The sequence below is a fragment of the Chiloscyllium plagiosum genome, unplaced genomic scaffold (assembly GCF_037043375.1).
Source record: "Chiloscyllium plagiosum isolate Xiang-an unplaced genomic scaffold, Cpla_swu_hap1 HiC_scaffold_46, whole genome shotgun sequence".
Taxonomy (NCBI): domain Eukaryota; kingdom Metazoa; phylum Chordata; class Chondrichthyes; order Orectolobiformes; family Hemiscylliidae; genus Chiloscyllium; species Chiloscyllium plagiosum.
The window spans coordinates 23,125,750-23,140,530 of NW_028270184.1; the positions used below are offsets into that span (position 1 = coordinate 23,125,750).

At 46.0% G+C, this 14,781-nt stretch overlaps 1 protein-coding gene across 1 annotated transcript in view; it reads left to right on the forward strand.

The window, feature by feature from the left end:
- Nucleotides 1-14,781, forward strand: part of LOC148136295 (uncharacterized) — a 328,974-nt gene that overhangs the window by 90,461 nt on the left and 223,732 nt on the right. The window lies entirely within an intron of this gene.

The window sequence follows — 14,781 nt, forward strand, 5'->3', positions numbered from 1 at the left end:
GTCCCACTTTTCAAGAAAGCAGGGAGAGAGAAAACAGGGAATTATAGACCAGCTAGCCTGACATCAAGGGTGGGAAAGATGCTGGAGTCACTTATTAAAGATGAAATTATGACTCATTTGGATAGCAGTAACAGGAGAGATCAGAGTCAGCATGGATTTACAAAGGGGAAATCATGCTTGACTAATCTTCTGGAATATTTTGAGGATGTAACAATGAAGATTGACTGGTAAAGAAGTCATAGTTTGAAGATATTAGGAGGAAGGTATAAAGGAGACATCAGAGGTAGGTTCTTTACACATAGAGTTGAGAATGCATGGAGTGCGTTGCCAGCTGTGGTGGTGGAAGCAGAGTCATTGGTGACATTTAAGTGACTGCTGGGCATACACATCGATAGCAGTGAATTGAGGGGTGCATAGGTTAAGGTACTATCTTTGACATTCGGATTAAATCTCGGCACAACATCGTGGGCGAAAGGGCCTGTTCTATGCTGTACTTTCCTATGTTCTATGTTCTTAAATGGACAAGGGAGAGCCAGTGGATGTCTTGTACCTGGACTTTCAGAAACCTTTGATAAATTCCCACATAGGAGATTAGTGAGCAAAATTAGACCACGGTATTGGGGGCAAAATACTGATTTGGACTGAAAATTGGCTGGCTGACAGGAAGCAAAGAGTAGTGATAAACAGGTCCCTTTTCGAATGGCAGGCGGTGAGGTGACCAGTGAGGTACCACAAGGTTCAGTGCTGGGATCGCAGCCGTTTACAATAAACATTAATGATATAGATGAAGGTATTAAATGTAATATTAGCAAATTTGCTGATGACACAAAACTGGGTGGCAAGCTGAGTTGTGAGGAGGATGTTATGAGAATATAGGGTGACTTGGACAGTTGGACAGATGCTTGGCAGATGCAGTTTAACGTGGATAAATGTGTGGTTATCCACTTTGGTGGCAAGAACAGGAAGACAGATTACTATCTAAATGGAGTCAAGTTAGGTAAAGGGGATGTACAACAAAATCTAGGTGTTCTTGTATATCTGTCAATGAAAGCAAGCATGCAGGTACAGCAGGCAGTGAAGAAAGCTAATAGCATACTGGCCTTCATAACAAGAGGAATTGAGTACTGGAGCAAAGAAGTCCTTCTGCAGCTGTACAGGGCCCTGGTGAGACCACACTTGGAGTATTGTGTGCAGTTTTGGTCTCTAGGTTTGAGGAAGGACATTCTGGCTATTGAGGGAGTGCAGTGTAGGTTCACGAGGTCAATTCCTGGAATGGCGGGACTATCATATGTTGAAAAATTGGAGAGACTGGGCTTTTATACATAAGTTGAGACGGTTGAGAAGGGATCTGATTGAGAAGTATACGATTATTAAAGGATTGGACACTCTGGAGGCAGGAAGCAAGTTTCTGCTGATGGGTGTGTCCAGATCCAGAGGACACAGTTTAAAAATAAGGAGTAGGCCATTGAGAACAGAGTTCAGGAGAAACGTCTTCACCCAGAGAGTGGTGGATATATGGAATGCTCTGCCCCAGAAGGCAATGGAGGCCAAGTCTCTGGATACTTACAAGAAAGAGATGGATAGAGCTCATAAAGACAGTGGAATCAAGGGTTATGGGGATAAGGCAGGAACAGGATACTGACTGTGGATGATCAGCCATGATCATAATGAATGGAGGTGCAGGCTCGAAGGGCAGAATGGCCTACTCCTGCACCTATTGTCTATTGTCTACTGTCTATTGTCTTTCGTAAGTGCGGCTTCCAATTGGTTTCCATTTCAATAAACCACAGTGATCCCTTGTAATCATTACTCCACCACACCGTGAGCCTTTACCTCCTGCCATGACATTTGCTGGGTCATTTTATGGGACAAAAGCTAAGCTCAGGGCAGTCCCCTTTATTAATGACACATGTTACATCCTCAAAGAAACTCAATGGACGCACACAACAATGTCGACTCTGCCAGATTATCTTCAACTGATCAATGTGAGCTGCTGTATCTGGTTGAATAATACCTTCCAGCAGTTTCCCTGTGATATGTTAAGCTAACCGGCCTGTGCTTCCTGCTTTCTGTCTCCCTTTTTAAATGCAGGGCTTCCACCCGCTACCTTCCAATACACTGGGGCTGAACCATGAATCACCAGGAACAGCAACAGGTTCAAGAATGGGATAGTAAAGCTCTTTCTCTTGCTGGTTCGCCCCATTCTCCATCAGAGTGGATGCTTTCTTCAGGGAGCTGACAGATTCTGACTGGTATATGGCCAAGGTAATGGAAGGGAATCTGTCTTGTTGCAGATGGTAGTGGAGAATGGTCACTCTGTGCACTTTTCACTGTCCTCATGTGTTCCGATACGTGAACACACGTGACAATAGAATTTAATTCTAGTTCTAAACTCAAACCCCAGGGAAACAATTCGGTTAACTAAATAGTTAGAACATCGAACAATACAGCGCAGAACAGGCCCTTCGGCCCTCGATGTTGCGCCGACCTGTGAACTATTCTCAGCTCGTCCCCCTACACTATCCCATCATCATCCATGTGCTTATCCAAGGATTGTTTAAATCTCCCTAATGTGGCTGAGTTAACTACATTGGCAGGCAGGACATTCCACACTCTTACCACTCTCTGAGTAAAGAACCTGCCCCTAACACCTGTCTTAAATCTATCATCCCTCAATTTGTAGTTATGCCCCCTCATACAAGCTGATGTCACCATCCTAGGAAAAAGACTTTCACTGTCTACCCTATCTAATCCTCTCATCATCTTGTATGTCTTTTTCAAATCCCCTCTTAGCCTTCTTCTTTCCGATGAGAATAGACTCAAGTCTCTCAGCCTCATAAGACCATAAGACCATCCCTCCAGACCAGGCAACATCCTGGTAAATCGCCCCTGCATCTTTTCCAATGCTTCCACATCCTTTCTGAAATATGGCGACCAGAACTCTATGCAATACACACACAAACACACACACAATCTGAAATAAACTGTCTGAAGTTTCTGGCAGCCAAAAGCTTGTCTGTCAACATGTTTTGTTCAGATGTGTTTCAGAATTAATCAAGGGGACTTTGACTCCGATGGCTGGGTCAGAATTTACTGCGGTAGCTGCGGTAGATTATGGCGGTAGCTGCTTTCTTGTGCCACTACAGTCCTGATGATGTGGGAACAATTGGTCAGTGGTGTGAAGGGAATGGGTGGAGAGGGGTGTTCTAGGATTGTGACAGAGGGACACCGAAGGAATTGCCCTATTCAAATGGTTATTCTGTCTTAGAGAGAGGTAGAGAGATAACTGAAGGTGAGTTTAACCAAAGTACCACTTTGCCTCTCTACATCTCACACCAACCGTCCAGCCAACTGTGCTAACTTACCACCTGCAACAGTGGGGGCTGGTCGGCTGGTTTGTGATAGAGAGTGACACCAACATCCTATATTGGCTTTGGTGCTTGGCAATGAACCTGTCCACCCCTCTCAGCCACTCTAACCTCTCACCCTCACAACACACAGCTTTCCACTCCCTCCACTCCAACCTCAACCTCACTATCAAACCGGCAGACAAGGGAGGCGTGGTGGTAGTTTAGCGCACTGATCTTTACACCGCTGAGGCTAAATGCCAGCTCACGGACACCTCATCATACTGCCCCTTTGACCATGACCCCACCTCCCATCACCAAACCATCATCTTCCAGACCATCCATAACCTCATCACCTCAGGAGATCTCCCATCCACCGCCTCCAACCTCATAGTCCCACAACCCCGCACCTCCCGCTTCTACCTCCTGCCCAAAATCCACAAACCCGACTGCCCTGGCCAACGCATTGTCTCAGCCTGCTCCTGCCCCACCAAACTCATCTCTGCATACCTCGACACGGTCCTGTCCCCCTTAGTCCAAGAACTCCCCACCTATGTTCGGGACACCACCCATGCCCTCCACCTCCTCCATGATTTTCGCTTCCCCAGCCCCCAACGCCTTATCTTCACGATGGACATCCAGTCCCTGTACACCTCCATCCCCCATCACGAAGGCCTCCAAGCCCTCCGCTTCTTCCTCTCCACCGACCCAACCAATACCCTTCCACTGACACCCTCCTTCGACTGACTGAACTGGTCCTCACTCTTAACAACTTCTCCTTCCAATCTTCACACTTGCTCCAAACCAAAGGAGTAGCCATGGGCACCCGCATGGGCCCCAGCTATGCCTGCCTCTTTGTCAGATATGTTGAACAGTCCATCTTTCGCAGCTACACTGGCACCACTCCCCACCTTTTCCTCCGCTACATCGATGATTGTATTGGCGTTACCTTGTGCTCCCACGAGGAGGTTGAACAGTTCATCCACTTTACTAACACCTTCCACCCCAGCCTCAAATTTACTTGGACTGTCTCAGACTCCTCCCTCCCCTTCCTAGACCTCTCCATTTCTATCTCGGGCGACCGACTCAACACAGACATTTACTACAAACCAACCGACCGACTCCCACAGCTACCTAGATTACACCTCCTCCCACCCTGCCCCCTGTAAAAACGCCATCCCACAATCCCAATTCCTTCGCCTCCGCCGCATCTGCTCCCAGGAGGACCAATTCCACTATCAAACAGCCCAAATGGCCTCCTTCTTCAAAGACCGCAATTTCCCCTCCGATGTAGTCGACGATGCTCTCCACCGCATCTCCTCCACTTCCCGCACCTCCGCCCTTGAACCCTGCCCCTCCAATCGCCACCAGGACAGCACCCCACTGATCCTCACCTTCCACCCCACCAACCTCCGGATACATCATATCATCCTCCGTCATTTCCGCCACCTCCAAACAGACCCCACCACCAGGGATATATTTCCCTCCCCACCCCTATCAGCATTCCGGAGAGACCACTCCCTCTGCGACTCCCTCGTCAGGTCCACACCCCCCATCAGCCCAACCTCCACTCCCGCCACCTTCCCCTGCAACTGCAAAAAATGCAAAACTTGCGCCCACACCTCCCCCCTCACCTCCCTCCAAGGCCCCAATGGATCCTTCTATATCCGTCGCAAATTCACCTGCACCTCCACACACCATTTACTGTATCCGCTGCACCCGATGTGGTCTCCTCTACATTGAGGAGTTAGGCCGCCTACTTGCGGAACACTTCAGGGAACACCTCTGGGACACCCGCACCAACCAACCCAACCACCCCGTGGCTGACCACTTTAACTCCCCCTCCCACTCCGCCAATGGCATTCAGGTCCTTGGCCTCCTCCATTGCCAGACCCTGGCCACACGACGCCTGGAGGAAGAGCACCTCATCTTCCGCCTAGGAACCCTCCAACCACATGGGATGAATGTAGATTTCTCCAGCTTCCTCATTTCCTCTCCCCCCACCTTATCTCAGTCCCAACCCCCGGATTCAGCACCGCCCTCTTGACCTGCAATCTTCTTCTCGACCTCTCCGCCGCCAACCCCTCTCCAGCCTATCACCCTCATCCTCACCTCCTTCCACCTATCGTATTCCCAACACCCCTCCCCCAAATTCCCTCCCCCTTACCTTTTATCTCAACCCGCTTGGCACACCAGCCTCATTCCTGAAGAAGGGCTTATGCCTGAAACGTCGATTCTCCTGCTTCTCGGATGCTGCCTGGCCTGCTGTGTTTTTCCAGCACCACATTTTTCAACTCTGGTCTCCAGCATCTGCAGTCCTCACTTTCTCCCTACCACTCTCTAAGTAAGGAAACTACCTCTGACAACTGTCCTTTATCTATCCTCCCTCAATTTAAAGCTCTGTCCCCTCGTGCTAGCCATCTCCAACCGGGGAAAAAGGCTCTCACTGTCCTCCCGATATAATCCTCTGATCATCTTGTGTGTCTCTTTTAAGTCGCCTCTTAACCCTCTCTCCAACAAAAACAGCCTCAAGTCCCTGAACCTTTCCTCATAAGACCAGCTCCATACCAGGCAATATCCTGGGAAATCTCGTCTGCATCCTTTCCAATGCTTCCATGTCCTTCCCATAATACGGTGACTGGAACTGTACGCAACATTCCAAGTGCGGCCTCACCAGAGTTTGTACAGCTGCAACATGGCTGTGTGGCTCTGAATCTCAATCCCTCTCCCAATAAAAGCTAAGGCACTGTATACCTTCTTAACAACCCTATTACCCTGTGTGGCACCTTTCAGGGATCTAGGCACATGGACGCAGAGATCTCTCTGCTCATCCACACTACCAAGAATCTTCCCATTAATCCTGTACTCTGTGTTCTTGTTGCTCTTTTCAAAGTGAATCACCTCACACTTTCCTGTATTAAGCTCCATTTGCCACCTCTCAGCCCAGTTCTGCAGCTTACCTATGTCCCTCTGTAACCTGCAGCATCTTTCTGCACTGTCCAAAACTCCACCAATCTTAGTATTATCCGCAAATTTAATGAATCCATCGTTCTATACACTCATCCAAGTCATTTATAAAATTGACAAACAGCAGTGGACCCAAAACAGATCCTTGCTGTACACCACTAGTAACTGAACTCCAGGATAAACATTTCCCATCAACCACCACCCTTTGTCTTCTTAGAGCTAGCGAATTTCTGATCACCCTCAAACCCATGCCTCCTTATTTTGTGCAATGGCCTACCGTGGATACCCTTATCAAATGATTGACTGAAATTCATATACACCACATCAACAGCTTTACCCTCATCCACCTGCCTGGTCACCTTCTCATTAAGGTTCCTGAAGAAGGGTTCATGCCCGAAACTTCGATTTTCCTGCTCCTTGGATGCTGCTTGACCTTCTGCGCTTTTCCAGCAACACATTTTCAGTTCTCAATTAGGTTAGTCAGGCACGACCTACCTTTCACAAAACCATATTGACTATCCCTAATCAACTTAGTCATTTCTCGATGATTATAAATTCTAACTCTTCTAGCCTTTGCGAACACATTATCGACAATTGAAATAAGGCTCACTGGCCGATAATTACAGGGTTGTCACTACTCCCCTTCTCGAACAAGGGGACATTTACTATCCTCCAGCCTTCTGGGACTATTCCTGTAGACAATGACAAAATAAAGATCAAAGCCAAAGGCACTGCAATCTCCTCCCTGGCTTTCCAGAGAGTCCTCGGATAAATCCCATCTGGCCCAGGGGACATATCTATTTTCACACTTTCCAGAATTGCTAACACTTCCTCCTTATGAACCTCAATCCCATCAAGTCTAATAGTTTGTACCTCAGTATTCTCCTCAACAACATTGCCTTTTTCCAATATGAATACTGATGAAAAATATTAATTTACTGCGTCTCCCACTTCCTCAGACTCCACGCACAACTTCCCGTTACTGTCCTTGACTGGTCCTAATCTTACTCCAGTATTTTTTTGTTCCTGACATCCCTCTGGAAAACTTTCCGGTTGCCTCGTTCCCACCTGCCAAAGCCTTCTCGTGTGCCCTCCTGGCTCTTCTTAGCTTTCTCTTTAGATCATTCCTGGCTAATTTGTAAATCTCAAGCACCCCAACTGAGCCTTCACATCTCATCTTAAGCGTTCATCTTGTTCTGGACAAGAGATACAACTTCTTTAGTAAACCACGGTTCCCTTCCCTCCCTGCCTGACAGGTACATACTTATCAAGGACATACAGTAGCTGTTCCTTGAACAAGCTCCACATTTCAATTGTGCCCATTCCTGCAGTTTCCTTCCCATCCTATGCATCTTAACTCTTGCCTAATCGCATCATAATTGCCTTTCCCCCAACTATATCTCTTGCCCTGCAGGATATACTTTTCCATTTCCATCACTGAAGTGAATGTAACCGAATTGTGGTCACTATCACCAAAGTGCTCACCTATCTCTAAATCTAACACCTTACCCAGTTCATTAGCCAGTACCAAATCCAATTGTCCTTGCCTCTTGTTGACCTATTTGCATAATGTGTCAGGAAACCCTCCTGCAGACATTGAACAAAAACTGACCCATCTAAAGTACACAAACTATAGCGTTTCCAGTCAATATTTGGAAAGTGAAAGACATCATAACAATTACCCAGTTACTTTCTCTCCTATCTAGAATTACTCTTGCAATCCTTTACTCTACATCTCTGGAACTTTTTGGAAGCCTTTACAAAACTCCCAACAGGGGAAACCTCTCCTTTCCTGTTTCTAAACTTTGCCTGGTCTACCTCAGGAGATGAGTCCTCATCAAACATCCTTTCTGCCACCTGTAATACTGTCCTTGACTAACAATGCCACACCTCCCCCTCTTTTACTCCCTTCTCTGTTCATACTGAAACATCTAAACCCCAGAACCTGCAGCATCATTCCTGACCCTGCTCTCTGCATGTCTGTGAAATGGCCAGAACATTGAAGTCTTAGGTACCAACCCATGCTGCAAGTTCACCCACCTTATTCCGGATGCTCCTGGCGTTGAAGTAGACACACTTCAAACCACCTTCTTGCCTGCCGCTCCACTCCTGTGACCTTGAAACCTTATTTTTGACCTCACTACTCTCAACCTTCTGTACACTGGAGCTACAATTCAGGTTCCCATCTTTTGCTGAATTAGCTTCACCATTCCTGAAGAGCATAAACATATTGCCCCCCAAGGATATTGGTACCTCTCTGGTTCAGGTGTCAACCATCCTGTTTGTAGAGGACCCATCTACCCCAGAATTAGCCCCAATTATCCAGGTATCTGAAGCTGTCCCTCCTGCACCATTCCTGTAGCCACGTGTTCAACTGCTCTCTCTCCCTATTCCTCATCTCGCTAGCAAGTGACATGGGTAACAACCCTAAATTTCTGCCTTAAATCCCCAGCCCTTTTCCTACCTATGGTGCCTATGTGGAACATGACTTGGGGCTACACCCCTCCCCCTTAAGGATACCGAAAACACCATCAGAAACGTCATGAACCCTGGCACCTGGGAGGCAACACATCAACCGTGAGTCTCTCCAGTTCCCACAGAACCTTCTATCTGTCCCCCCAACTATGGAGTCCCCAGTGACTAATGTTCTGCTCCTCTTCTCCCTTCCCGTCTGAGCACCAGGGACATACTCTGTGCCAGAGACCTCTACCCTATGGCTTACCCCTGATAAGTGAACATCCTCAACAGTATCCAAAACTGAGAGGAACGGTCACAGGGGGCCCCTGCACTGTCTGCCAGTTCCCTATTCCGAGCTAACATGTGGCATGGGTAACAAACCCGAGATAACATCTCTGTTTGTTCTCGCACTGAGCTTCCACCCTAACTCCATGAATTTCTGCCTTACATCCCCATCTCTTTTCCTACCTATGTCATTGGTGATTATGTGGACCATGACTTGAGACTGTTTCCCCTCCCTCTCAAGGATCACAAAAACACAATCCGAGACATCACGGACCCTGACACCTGGGAGGCAACACACCAATTGTGAGTCTGTCTCGTCCCCACAGAATCTCCAATCTGTCCCCCTAACTATGGAGTCGCCAGTCACAAATGTTCTGCTCCTCTTTCCCCTTTCCTTCTGAGCACCAGGGACATACTCTGTGCCTGAGATCTGTACCCCATTGCTTACCCCTGGTAAATCGCTCCCCCCCAACAGTATCCACAACAATATGCTTGTTATTGAGGGGAACGGTCACAGGGGGTCCCTGCACTGTCTGCCGGTTCCCTTTCCGCCCCCTGACTGTAACCCATCTACCTTTCCCCTGTACCTGAGGTGTGACTCCCTCCCTGTAACTCCTCTCAATTTCTCCCTCAGCCTCCCGAATGATCCGAAGTTCATCCAGCTCTGTGCCCAGTTCCCTAATGCCGTTTCCAAGGAGCTGAAGTTGCCCGGATCTTGCTGCAGAGCCACATGGAGTGCTTCAGTATCTGAGGAGGGAAGAATGCTGCTGAACATTGTGTGAGTATTAGCGAACCCTCGGACCCATGACATTCTGCCTGAGGGAAGGTCAGTTATACAGTCACTAAAGATAGTTAGGGCTAGGACACAATCTTGAGGACCTCCTGCTGTGAGGGCCTGGAGCTTAGATGGCTGACCTCCACCAACCGCACCAATTGCTGTGGGCCTGGAGTCACATGTAGCCCAGACAAGACAAGGACAGCCCGAATCCCTAAAGGGCATTAGAGAACCAGATGGGTTTTAACAACAATTGACAAGGGTTTCATGGCCAGCATTAGAGTCATAATTCCACAGTCGTAATTCAGAAACGTCATGAACCCTGGCACCTGGGAGACAACACATCAACTGTTCCACATCATAATTCTGCCATCTGTCATTGATAGGATTTGATGCGGGTCCAGGATAATAGTTGGGAAGTATCTGAATATGAGTCAAATCAATGGCTGGCCTCCTGGCTGATTTAGAATCCAACTTGTTATTTCTGTCCCAATTACAAAATAAAAGTTGACGTTTTATTATGTTTCATTGAGTGTAATATTATTTTGTCTCTATTTGGTCCCTTGAAAATCAGAATTCAGACAGACTGAGTGTGGGCTGTCAACAACATGAACTTGAATCCTATCTGAACAGTTGTGACATCACCCAAGTTGAGATTGAATAATGAATTGGCTCAGTAGGAAGTTTAAATGAACTATAGATGAGCAGAGTGAGTTGGTTTTCCATGGAAAGGAAGGCGTTACATGATTGTGTGTGGTGTATATCGGGTGTGTGAGTGTGTGTATGTGAGAGAGAGAGAGAGAGAGAGAATCGTAGAGATGTACAACACAGGAACAGCCCCTTTGTTCCATTTCAGCCAGATATCCGAAATTAATCTCGTCCCATTTGCCAGCACTTGGCCAATATCCCTCTAAACCCTCATTGTTCACATACCCATCCAGATGTCTTTCAAATGCAATTGTACCAGCCTCCACCACTTCCTCTGTTTATTCCACACACACACCACCCTCTGCATGGCAAAATTGCCCCTTAGGTCCCTTTTAAATTTCTCCCCCACCCAGGGAAAAGTCCTTGTCTATTTATCCTATCCATGCCCCTCCATATAAACCTCTATAAGGTCACTCCTCAGCCTCCAATGCTCCAGGAAAAACAACCTCAGCCTTTCCAGCCTCTCCCTACAGCTCAAATCCTCCAACACTTGAAAATCTTTTTGGAACCCTTTCAAGTTTCACAACATCCTTCCGGTAGGAGGGAGACCAGATTTGCACACGGTATTTCAAAAGTGGCCCCTAAACAATGTCCTGTAACAGGACCTCCCAACTACTTTACTCAATTCACTGACCAATAAAGGAAAGTATACCAAATGCCTTCTTCATTATCCTATCGACCTGCGACTCCACTATAAAAGAACTATGAACCTGCACTCCAAGGTCTCTTTGTTGAGCAACACTCCCCAAGATTTACCATTAGTGTATAAGTCCTGCTCTGATTTGCGTTTCCAAAATACAGCACCTCACATTTATCTAAATTACACTCCATCTGCCACTCCTTGGCCCATTGGCCCATCTGGACATGATCCTGTGTAATCTGAGGTAACCTCCATTTTGATGTCATCTGAAAACCTCCGAACTATACCTCCTATGTTCACATCTAAATCATTTGTATAAATGATGAAAAGAAATGGACCCAGCACCAATTCATGTGCCAAACCACTGATCAAAGTCCTCCAGTCTGAAAATCAACCCTCCACCACTACCCTCTGTCTTCTATCATTTGAGCCAATACTGTATCTAAGTGGCTGGTTTTCCCTGAATTCCATGAGATCTAACCTTGCTAACCAGTCCACCATGAGGAACCTCGTCGAACACCTTACTGAAGTTCATGTAGATCACACCCACTACTCTGCCCTCATCAATCTTCTTCATAAGCACAAAGTCATGCTGACTATCCCTAAACAGTCCTTGTCTTTCCAAATATATTCCCTCCAACAACCTGCCCGCCATCGATGTCAGGCTCACCAGTCTATAGTTCCCTGGCTTTTCCTTACCATCTTTCTTAAATAGTGCCACGACATTAGCCAACACTCAGTCTTCCAGCACTTCACCTGTGACGATCAATGACATAAATGTCTCAGCAAGGGGCCCAGCAATCACTTCCCGAGTTTCCTACAGAGTTTGAGGGTGCACCTGATCACATCCTGGGCATTTATCCACTTTTATGCATTTTAAGCCCAGCTCCTCCTCCTCTGTAATATGAATATTTTTAAGATGTCACTATTTCTTTCCCCACGTTGTATTATCTTTATGTCCTTCTCCACAGTAAACATTGATGCGAAATATTCATTTAGTATCTCCCCAATCTCCTGTGGTTTTAAACATAGGCTGCCTTGCTGATCTTTGAGGGGCCCTATTCTCTCCCCAGTTACCCTTTTGTCCTTAATGTATTTATAAAATCCCTTTGGATTCTCCCTCACCTTATTTGCCGGTGTTACCTCATGTCCCCTTTCAGCCCTCCTGATTTCCCTTTTAAGTATACTCCTACTGCATTTATGCTCTTCTCATGGTTCACTCACTCTCTGCTGTCTGTAACTGGCATATGCTTCCTTCTTTTCCTTAACCAAAACCTCAATTTCTCCTGTCATCCAGCATTCCCTACACCTACCAGCCTTGCCTTTCACCCTAACAGGAATACATTCTCTCTGGACTCTCAATATCTCATGTTTGAAGGCTTCCCATTGTCCAGCCCTGTGTAGCTTTGAATGTGAGTTTAGAGATACAGACTCGATGGAGCGAAGGGCCCATCTCTGTCCTGGATGATGCCATCATTCTATGGTTTTGAACTGAAGGGTCTGAGTATTTTTGTCTTTGTTTTGAGAAAATGTGACCGAGTGGAAGTTCCAGCTGTTGGTGTGGTCGGTATCAGCTTCAGGTTCTGTATTAGAGTGCTCATTCACAGAGAGAGTTTTCTGAAATCAGTTGTATAACTGAATTAACAAGGAAAGCAGTGGGATAACAGTGATCAGTACAACAGCTCTTAAGGAGCTCGACAACATGAGGTATTGAATGACTGAATAACCTCATCAGAATGAAAGTCATCACTGAAAAGAAAATCAAAAGGTATTTCGATATTTATGGGATTGATAGTGAGTGAAATATTTCAAGTATTGTTGCTTGAAATCAGATGGAAATGAATGTTTGAGACCTAACAGGATCAGATTAATCCAGTCTTTGGGGTATTCAAATCCAGACGCAAATCTCAATGCTGTCATATCATTAAAATAAACCTGCTGTCGTAACTTGTTTGTTCAAAATGATATTAAATGTTTGAAGATGTAATCACGATTTCCCAGTGGAGATACCACACAATATAAAACAGTCTCTGGAACAGTGTCAGCTCCATCTCCGAGAGAATTCTCCAATTTCAACAGATTGCCAGCAGCAGGAAGGGAAAGGTTGTGTCACAAACAACGAAATGCATCTTCTCAGGGAAAGGATTGAGAGAGTGTATGAGACCATTCTGGCTGTCGTTGGTGTTCCTGGTAAGTGTTGGAACAACTTAACTTATATAAACCTCGGCATTGAATCATCCCCATTTCTCCCGACAGCTGATAGTTATTATATTCCCATTTAGCAAAGCAAATACTGAAGCCAGTTGATAGTGTCCTCACTTACTGAGTTAAAGTGAATAGTTTGTAGTTCAGAGGCTCCTCAGTAATGTTTGTTTCCCTATACTGTGCAGAGTGGGTTTACATTGAGGCCACAGTGTTTACCAAGACTGTTTAACAAGACTTTAACAAGACTACCTCTCTCTGTAGTAGTTCACAGCCTGATATGGGTTTTGTAACAACCCACCTCTCAGTGACACCTGGTGTTTCCCATTCCTTGATGGAAAGGGATTGTGTTGGTGGATCTTGCTCAGGCAGCTCACTTCAAATGGGAGCCCAGATACAGCAGGGCAATGGGTGGGTTCAGCAGATCATTAGGGATTAGAATACAATGGTGTCTGCAGATAGAGTGTGGTGCTAGAAAAGGCACAGCAGGACAGGCAGCATCCGAGGAGCAGTAGGAATTGACTGCCATTGAGCCAAAACACCTTGGGTATATGATCATGTTTCTATGAGTAATCTACTGCGCATGTTCTTCCCTATGTCCTTTAAAAGTTCAATGATTCTTTGAAAGAGATTCTTTAAACTTCATATAACATGGAACAACAATTATCTTTGTGTCATCACTTACAGTCTGGGCTCAGGCACAGAGAATGTTTCATTAATAACTTCAAATCTATTTTTTCCTTTCTCTTACAGTTAGTCTAGTGGTGATTGTAATCTTAGCTCGGGGTAAATGTGGTCTTTCGACGTGCAGCACTCGCTATCTTATGGCCATGACAACGTCAGATCTACTGTTCATTGTTTTTTATATCATCCTTCACCAATTTCGACAGTATTATTATCCACTGTGTTTCCTGCACATCACTCCTGTTTGTGGTGTTATCTATGCCCTCAACCGCGTGAACATTGATTGTTCTGCGTGGTTCACCATTGCTTTTTCCTTTGATCGATTTGTTGCCATTTGTTTACATGAGATGAAAACTAAGTATTGCACAGGGAAAACTGCAACCAGGGTTCTAGCAACAATCTGCATCTTCTTTTGTTTAAAGAACATTCCCAACTCCTTTGTGTATTACCCTGGAAAGATTATCAACAATGTTCCATGGTACTGTTATACCAGGTCTAGTTATTATAATGACCCTCGGTGGATAGGTTTTAGATATTTTGAGACCTTTTTAACACCAATGTTCCCATTCACTTTTATTCTCTTTATCAACATTCTGACTGTCAGACATATCTTCGAGGCCATTAAGGTGCGGAAGGAACTGAGAGGTCAGAGAAAAACACAGAATGATCCAGAGGTAGAGAGCAGGAAGAATTCTGTGATTTTACTCTTTGCCATA